This window comes from Ictalurus furcatus, chromosome 8 (assembly GCF_023375685.1).
Source record: "Ictalurus furcatus strain D&B chromosome 8, Billie_1.0, whole genome shotgun sequence".
Lineage (NCBI taxonomy): Eukaryota > Metazoa > Chordata > Actinopteri > Siluriformes > Ictaluridae > Ictalurus > Ictalurus furcatus.
This window is the reverse complement of record NC_071262.1, coordinates 11,644,524-11,654,226: the sequence shown is the minus strand read 5'-3', so window position 1 is coordinate 11,654,226 and position 9,703 is coordinate 11,644,524. Positions and strand designations below refer to the sequence as shown.

General features: G+C 43.3%; 1 protein-coding gene across 7 annotated transcripts in view; it reads left to right on the top strand.

Annotated features, from left to right (window-relative positions):
- The first annotated feature begins 429 nt into the window (after positions 1-429).
- Positions 430-9,703, top strand: part of mbnl3 (muscleblind-like splicing regulator 3) — a 49,287-nt gene continuing 40,013 nt past the window's right edge. For 2 of the 7 annotated variants that reach the window (XM_053630791.1, XM_053630796.1), the window contains exon 1: positions 433-997. The gene's annotated coding sequence lies outside the window, so the exon portion shown is untranslated. Of the gene's footprint in view, positions 998-1,056; positions 1,367-6,089; positions 6,178-9,703 lie in introns of those variants that run through there. The other 5 variants (XM_053630795.1, XM_053630793.1, XM_053630797.1 and 2 more) reach the window with 5 other exon arrangements.

Below are 9,703 nucleotides of genomic sequence, written 5' to 3'. Positions count from 1 at the left end.
CAAAATTAGGCCCGTTTAAAAACCATAATAGGTGCGCTTTAACTAATTAGTCCCAATATGTTGAATTCAGGATCATCGAATCAGTTCACTCACCTTCGGTTCATAGAGCCTTAATTAGCATTTGAGACACAGCCCCCATCACCGGCTGTATTTACCTGCAGTTCTCTTTCCCAACAACAGATGGCACCAAAGTGTCAGTTAAGACGCCGTTCGTGAACAATTTTAGAAATAAACAATAGACGCGTTTGCCGTATGAAAGCTGTTTATTTTTATTCATTTATTTTTATGTGTATTTGAGTTTGTCCAATTACACACCGTGTACATTTATTAGACGTAAAAAAAAAAATAAGCACGTTAAAATTACATTTAGACATGCGTTACTTTGGTTAAAAAAGTGAGCAAAAATTCGAGGTAAAAAAAAAACCGAATAACGGAAGTAAGGTTTATCTTGATGATTTGTTAGCAATCACTGCGAGGGCTGGTTTAAAAAAAAAATCTTCAGTTTTACCGACTCCACCCTTGCAACAGGCGTTTTTTTGCCGTTCAAGTAGGAATGGGATTCCCCTAAAATGGAGGAAGTGAAGTGCACGCTGTAGTGCACTACTCCATGCACACTCTCCTCCTCCCTCGTTACCGCCTCGCCTCGCCTCGCCTGCTGCCTCCCAGCCGCCAGCAAGTTCGCCTCACGCTTCCTCCTTCGCTTTCGTCCTTTCTTTCTCAACAAAAAAAAATATCCCACATCGCTCCTGCTGAAAGCTGCAGAAAGCTGCCGAGCTGAGCGACAGCTGGGAGGAGAAGTAAACTTGGTGGCTGAAGAAAAAGCTCCGCAGACAACACCAGTGAGTGGGACGCGGCTGGTTATAGAAATGATTGTGGGCTTATTTACGTGTTTGAGTTTGCTTTAAACCGAGGGGCCGAGCTACAACATTCAGCACTTTCCCCTCCTCCTCCTCCTCCTCACTACCCCTCCGTGAGCAAAAACAAGAGGTCTGCACAGGTAAGTGCTTATTCACTCTGGCGCAGTTAGCAAACTAGCATTTCAGCGTTAATATCCCTCGAGCCCTCTGTGCACGCGCCCATGTAATGTCCAGGCAATATGTTTCTATCTTTATCATGTCGAAGCTTCTAAGCCCTTCGATCGCCTCCTAGTCCTGAGCCTCAGGCTAACCTTGCTTTTGCATATGGCCTTGCAGCATGCCTGTTATAACATGCCATTTCCCCAATGGCTTCTTGCATTGTGGCGTGTTTTACAAACCCCGCTTGTTGTGTACACAGATGAAATGCTTGAAGTTCTCGTGTGTTTATCTCTGCAGCTGTTGGTCTTCTCAGTAGTCAGGTTGTGAATGTGGAGCAGTGAGGCAGAAAGGTGAGCAACATTTCAGGGAGCCTTTAAAAAAAAAAAAAAAAACATATATAATAATTCAGTTCAGCTATTAGTAGGAGAATATATAGAAGCATAACCCCAGAAATGAGCTTTATGTGAATATATTCAAGTATAACGTAGCATATAAGTGTCATGTTTGTGTGTGTGAGTCTCAAAATAAGCACTTGTTTATGATTTCTAGATTTACCGTAACGTCTTGTTTATTGGTTTGTGCACAGTTTTTTTTTTTTTTTTTAATTCTTCCCTCTCATCCACAGCTACTGTAGGCCATTTCCTGTGCTTCCAGTTGCCATTATGCCATTATTGTAATGGTCCAGGCGACAGCTTAACGCACCCACAGGAAATGCATGTCCTGATTGACCACTCTGACCTTTTGCACATTCAGGCTGCAGTTAAGATAGCAGTCTGACATTTCTGTTTTCTCCCTCCATGTCCGTTCTTCTTACTCTAGTACTTCCTGGTGAGACGGCGTATTCGGTCCATGTGTCATACGTGTTGTGTGTGTGTTAAGTGTTGTGCAGTGAAAGGTTATGTGGCATGGCAGGGGTATGGAGGGTGAGTAGTGGCACTGTGTGTGTGTGTGTGTGTGTGTGTGTGTGTGTGTGTGAGGCTGTTTGTTCTGTTTGATTTCACACTATGTGATATGGACCGTGGCCTCGTAAAAACACAGTGCCAATGCCAAGATAAGATCAGGGGGGCGGCTGTGTCTCTCTCATTGTCGGTTACCGGTGTTGAAAGGTGTCAATGTTTTTCATTTCTTACTAGTACAGATCATATAGGAATGAAAACAAATAATAGTTTAAGCCTGTGCCTCAGAACACATGGTTGATGGACCCCTCCCCCAAAAGTTGGGAAACCTGCCTTCCGGTCCAGAACGTCTGTTTGGATTTGGATCGGCCTCTTATCAGACGTTTTATAGACACACCCCCACCACCTCCTTATGAATCATTACAAGGGGAATTTTGCTTGTTTACATTATGTTATCGGTTTGTACCTTGGCTTTCGAGCAGCTGAAGGTCCAAGTGTGCTTGCAAGTGGTGTTATGACGTTGTCTTTGCGAACAGTAATTCTAGTTAGTATACTCAACAAGCGTTTAGTCCCTTATACTAAAAGGATGTACATTATTTATTTATTTATTTATTTATTTTTAATTTTTTTGTGAAGGAAAAAGTACAAAGCTTGAGTGTGTGTATTAATCGAGTATACGAACACATCGTGTAGCGCAAGAGAACGTTGTTGCCCCGGAAGAGAAACGCGGTCACCGTGAGCAAGCGCTTCGTTGCATTTCAGCTCTTCTTTGCTCATTATTCCTTACATAATTTAGACCATATAATTTAATGTCGCATTCCCTTGGTTTATTTGTCCACATTTCATTTACACCGGTGAAGCAAACAGTCACGAAACTCCTCCTCCTCCCTTGCGCAAGGAGTTGAGGGCAATATTAGCTGAAAAAGTGTCCACGGATCCACCCGGGTACCTTTTAGGATACTCATTTCAACATACTTTGATTTGGAACACGCTGATTCTGATCTCGGATATCACGTAGTACGGATAGTATGCCAACTGGGACGCAGGGTGACTCTAGTCGAACCAACACCAGTTTTGGGGGCGGAGCTTTATGGGTGGAAAGCGGGGGGGCGGGCTCAGTAAGTGAAAAGCTCATTCTACTCTTACTCAACGCCACTCGTTTAACCTTTTTTTTCTTTTCTTTTTTTTAACACAAAATTTTACCTAATGCATCTTTAAGTTCATTGGCTCTGGTTTGGTTATACAACATTAATAACAACACAGCCTTATTACAGAGTTTATGTCAAAGCGTTGAAGCATTTTCTAGCATAACATAAGCGCTCCAGTATGCTCGTGTAAGCCTCTGCATACCCATAACGCACTTCGTGTTGGTAAGGAATAGTGGATAAGGCGTTTCGGACACAGGGATTGATTGCGGGCAGCGGTATGATATTCCTCCTGCGCTGTTGTGGGAATATTAAATGCTGCAGCTAATCTTAGCACTCGCTTGCCCAATCATCCGCCTCTACATGTCTGTGTTGTTCTTAGGTGGAACGTCGAACTTTGAGTGCTCTCTTTGTTATGCCCTTCCTCATTTAGACCATTACACCACGCTACGTTCAAGGCAACGGCCCCTTATGGACATGACGAAAGACTAGGAAAGCCATAATTAGTCTTCCGAGCTCAGCATCCAGTCTGTAAACAGAAGAAACAACAACAACAAGCAAACGGTAGACCTATTTGCAGGTTGTGTTCAGGGGTTGGCGATGGCAGATAAGAACAGGGGAGCTGTTGGTCCTTGTAGAGGTGAGCAGAGTGGATTGAGGGAACGACTGGTCATCATAAAGTCTCACACACACACTGCTGTACAGAGCGGTGCCATTACAGAACGTCGTTTACAGTAACCCTGCTGCAGGTCCTAACTCGCCTCCATGCCTTTCTGAGCTTGTGGACTTTGCACTTGTCTAGCTCGCTTGCGCTGTTATCGCTGTTTCCACGCCGTTGTGACATTATCATACACACACAACTTGTCCTGATTTCCCCTTTTCCTGACAGGCCAGCTCTGACTAGTTCTGCCATGTCAAAAGGTGCCGCGTGGTGCTGATCCATCTATAATTGGCAATCTAGCACAGAGAGAAGCGAGTATACACTCAAAAGGAGGAGAAGTTCCGTCGAAGCTTTAGCGTTTACCACAACTGAGCTCGAACCTTTCATAAAGAAATGACAACTTTATTATCATTACAAAGACCTGCTTAGCAAACTTGAATGCTCTGGCAAGCCCGTGTATATAGTAAAGTACATAGGCATAATGGATTAAGCCATGTCTCTAAGTAAATAATGTCATGCTTATCTTACTTTATGTTAGCTCGTAATCTCACAGACATTTTATTTAGCAGGGACTGGTATGGGTATGCTTTAGAATAAATAGATTTTATTAAAAAAAACAGACGTACAAGTGTAAACGTTGATCCGGTGATTTCTGTAAGGAGACGGTTAATTAACATTTATGGAAGAAGTGTCCAGCGTCAGCACTTTTTTTAACAGGCAGCAAGTTTTCCACCATGGGAGAGTCTTTCCAGGTTCTCAGCAACATGACGTTGCACTTTTTAAAAAAAATTTTAAAATTAATTTGAAGAGAGAGATAGAAATGCTGATGACGTAAGTGATAACAGGGATTTACCCGTGGTTCGGAGATCGTGACTTCGAATCCGTTGCCACAGCTACCCGTTGCTGGGAGTCCAAGGGTGCGACTCGGTCAGCTCCCTAGGTCGTGAATCAGTATATCGTGTACACGAGTTCGGGCACTGGTAAGGACCCTCACTACACATTGGGACACTGATGACTCATTTTGCGGCGACATGACCGCGTACTCGCGTTGTAAAACGTCATTACTGGCATTTATCGGCAACAGCAAGGACCGATAACTTTTTGACATTATGTCGTCAGAAATTGGTTTGCTTAATCAGGTGTTTCTGTCATGGAACTTCGAGCAGGATCGTAGGCTAGCTAGTGGATTTGATTATTATTTCTTAAAATCAATAAACACTTCAAAGTCATTAGACTCGAACAAACTGTGTATAGAACGTCAGTTAAAGTTAAAAATCACGAATGTAAGTAATCATTCGAGAGCTACAACAACGATAAGCTGCTTACATTTGTAGACACAGTTGGCTGAGAGTTCGTCCTCCATTTTCTTCAGAGCTGAGAGGCTTCAGGAAGTATGATGTCATTTCCAGTAAGAGAACATAGTGTGAGCATTTTTTGCAGTGCATTGTGGGATTTTTTTATGGACTGAACATTCCAGTGCTGAATGAAATGCACCCCAGGAGAGTAAAATTGGCCATGCTCTCTAGGTGAGAGGGATGGCATACTCGCGCTCTCTCTCTCTCTCTCTCTCTCTCTCTCTCTCTCTCTCTGTCTCTCTCTCTCTCTCTGTCTCCTGCCAATCACAGGGACACTAGCCAATCATGGGGGTCAGTGAGCTCATGCATGCAGAAGGGGGCGGTTCATGCTTTCCTCCATCCCGCGACGTAGCATAAGCAGCAGTTCAAAAAGAGTCTAATTATGAAGTTAACGGATTATGTATTAAGAACTTCATGTTACTTTTATAAAGTTTTAAACTCCAGTCTCGCTTTTAAATGTGTTTTTGAGAGGCTGTTACAAAATGGAACCAGTAGCCACTCATGCAAACCGTGCAGCCCGGTCCGAGTTTATCGGAACACGCCCAGTGTGTCCCGATATGGTGTGTAGGTTAACGTGGAATAGGTCTTAATTTGCGTTCGTAATGGTCTTAAAAACTCTTACGTTGAACTTGTTGAAACCTGCAGAATCCCTGTAGAAGCCAATGGAAAATTCCTATTGGATTTTTGTCGAGGGAACCAGGAACGGCTGGGTTGGCCTACAAAAATACGTAATCCCTGCAGCAATCTCTTGATAAATGGCCCGAAAATTCAGGCGATTGCGTCAGAGTTTGCCACGTCGTAAAATCCTGTCGTGTAGCATTGCATCTGTACAGTTTTCCAATAAACTGACCCGTACCACGTGGCTCGCGACCTCAAGACTGTCCTAACTTGCACCGCGTACACCCGCCCTTACACAAGGACTTGCACGACAAACGCTCCAGATAAACGGGTCAGAAAAGACGCGGTGGTGATACGGTGATTTCTGCGAGGAAAAACTTCTCTTTTTTATTTTTCAGCATTTTTTGGAAAGAATCTTCAGTGTCTTCACTTTCAAACATTTCGAACCAGGAACGTCTTCACGATGGATGGCTTTGCTGTTTCCCTGTAAGGCCAAGCTTGATTATTTTCCTGTAACCGCACGCCCGTGGTGCTTTTACTCCATACATAAGAAACGTCGTCTATATATGGTTTTAGTTATTTTCTTTTTAGCTATTTTAGTATTTGGTCAGAGTAGTTTGGGTGGAGAATGAAAAACAAACAAAAAATTAGTTTGCTGACACGCAATCTTGCCCGGATTCTGTAAATGTACCGTGTATGTTGTAACTGTACGTTGCTATGTGGACGCAGGACACTGGAGGTTTTTGTGAATGAAGATTGCAGCGCAGGAGTAGGCTAAGGAGATTAGAGATACTTAACCTAATTATTTTGCTCTTAGGCCATGGTCTCTCGCTCTCTCTCTCTCTCTCTCTGTTTAACTCCTGCAGCTGCCGGCGCCTGTCTCCTAACCACTCCTGTTACTCACCTCAACCTCAACTGTCTGGCGTCCATTTTAAGCTCTGCTTCTGCACGCTCCTGCCCCGCACTCCTCTGCTGCTGTTTCTCTATTTTTCACTCCGATACAACGGAAAGCATGACTGCTCGGAACATGGCCCATGGTTCTTCATCGCAGCGTGACTGCTGTGTCATCTAACTGCACCTGCTTCTAATAGAGCTCTAATAAAGTTGATACGCAGCTATATGAAACGTATCATATGAAAATTTTAGTCGTTTCTACGCAATAATGAAAAAATACACTCCTGTTTTTCGGCCCAGTCCCGCCACTTCAGTTTGAGCCGGGAAGTTTATTTTCAGCATGTCACCAAGCGATGTTTTTTTTTTTGGTATCCCTGTATGATTATCATAACAGAGGTTCGTTCGTTTCAGTTCCGTTCTATTCAGCAGTAAACATGGTGTAGGCTAAATGGTGAAACCGAGCAACTTGTCTAATTTCAAGCAGTGTTTACTTCTCATTTTTGTTCTACGGCCTGCGGTTTCAGTTCTGCAAGTGAAACTGTCAGAAGACCTCGCGAATCCTGCTCGCAAGGATTTCACTTTGCATGTCCATATGCAGGGGCGTTAGCTGGAGTGTTAATCATCCGGGGGCCGAGCCCAGATTCTTGTGCAAGGGGGAAAAAATACTTTTAAAAACATGCTTCCAAATAGACCGTCCATGCATTTTTTTTTTTTCTTGCATGTGACGGCTAATTGCTTTAAATATGTGAAAATTGGACAAAAAGTTGCATTTTTAATAAAACTTGCCTCGTGTGTAGAACTACCAGACCGATAAAATATAACATTTAACAGGACACTATGCTAGTTTGGTGTCGCTAGCCAAGGGGAGGAACAACTAAGCTATCATTGTATGGGTTTCGCTGTAGTGATAGGAAGTCCAACTCTTTTTATTGAGCCAGAACTTTTGGCTCAGCTCAACAATAAGAGCCGGCTCTTTCGGCTTCCAAACGGCTCTTCGTTTAGTACCCCTTCTGGCTTTTATAATTTAGCCAGATGTATCAATATTGTGACCTATGATTAGTATGTGTGCACGTATATCACTTAAATTGTTCAATGTAATTATACTAAACCTTTAAGTGTACATGCTTTTGAATTATGTTTAGCACAAAATCCTTAAATAATGTAAAAACATCAAACATTATTACACGTGTATTGAAAGTTGAATTTATATTGAACTATCCAAAACAAACCATTCCAAACAAACCATACTCACGGCACTGTCGCACGTATATTTGTAATATGGCTGTGAAGGATGTCAATAAGCACGCGATTTGTCACACGGACACGTACGTCAACACGACATTCAGTCAGCGCATGGAGCGCGCGTGGCCGAGCAGTGTGGCGAAAAGATCGTCCTGTTATTCTGTCTTGGATTCATTTATAAAACAAGGCGGGAGGCGTCTCCCATCGTTCACTTTAAAAGCCGAGTCGAGTCGCTCGCGAACGACACAACACTATTTACTGTAGCTGCTACAGTGCCATGCAAAGTACATTTCCTTATGCTCGGCTCATCATGCTCACGTAACGTGGAACTCGTATAGACGTTTACACACCTCGTTTTCCCGCTCGGCACAGAGGATGTTAGTGTTTCGGTTTCAATTCCCTTACTGATTAAAAAAAAAAAAAAAGTAAGTAAAAAATATTTTCTTTCCTCTGCGTATGTCCGTTCTCCCACTTAATGACCGTGTGAGCAAGCGTTTGGCAGAATCGAGAGCCGTCAACAAGTAAGACGAGCGTTTCCACGTATTTTCCTGTAAATCCTGTCTGATTGGTCTCGCCTCCGTTCACTGAAGACTCAAAATCGCAACAGTCTTCTTTGACTGACGTTCCATTACGTAGTGACAAACCGCTCCAAGCGGAGAATCATTCGGGGCTGAAGAAAAACTCCTCGAAGTCCTGAATGCCCAGGCCATATGGTTTTTAACTAAAGCACATGCTTCAGATAATGCCGTCTGCTGCATGATGCTCTACTAATCCTAACCCTCTCCTTGTGTTTTACAGTGCATCAAAAATGAGTTCATTTCCGTTTAAATGTTGCATCTACCCTGACCGCATCGCATTGCACAAGCTGTTGCACAAGCGGAATATGTCGGATTACTTCTACATATGCGTCAACATTGTGTGCGTCCATGATTTATTCTTTTTTTTTTTTTTTTTTTATCAAAATGGAATGCCTAGATGGATGAATGAATGCATGCATGAGCGTTGTTACTTCCTTCCCAAAACACAATTTTGGATTTTCCCCCATAAAAAGACAAACCCAGAAAGATTTCCTTCTTGTAGCAACGAGATGAACACGGAAGAAAATGTTTGCGTTGCACGGCTTTACGGATTTGCACGGACCGCAAAAGCCAAACGTGCCAGGCTCTGCGGGTTCAGCAGTGGCTAAATTCCCAAACGCGAGCTGCGGAGTTGCACTGTCTCGTTCAGGAACATTCAGTTCTGAAATCACTTTTTGTCTGCACTCAGGTCATTTACAATAACGAGAACGCATTCTGCTCTGTCGGGAGTCCTCGAGTTCAACAGCCGTGGTTCCGTCCTAGAGGCTGATTCATATTTTTAAAAAGGCCAGGAAACTTCAGCGATTTATTGTCTGTGGTGTTAAATGGCTCGGTCAGCACGATGAGTTAGTTGTTGTTTTTTTTTTTTTAATTGAGTTTTTTCGTCCATATCGCGTGTCGTGACCGAATGTGAATGCTTGACTATACATCAGCTTATTGCGTTCTGTATTCCACAGCTGCAGTGCAGTGTGACCGTACAGTATGTGTGATCTGGACAGAAACGTTTTAACAACCTTGTCACGAGCAATACTACAGAGCTCGGAGCATTTGCATTATACTCTAGTCGAGTGCAGCTTCGCTATTGTGCAGGAGCATTGGAGAGAGCCTGGAGTTGCTTGCATACTGTGAGTGTGTGTGTGTGTGCGCATTGGGAATGTTGTGCAGTGCACCAGTATGCAGTATCCATGCTGAGGAATTGTTTCATTCCCACCCTCAACTCCGGTACTACTCATCCACTAAGTATGAGTATGGTGCTGAACATAACTATGCGTGTGTGTTATAACACCATTTCCTGTGTT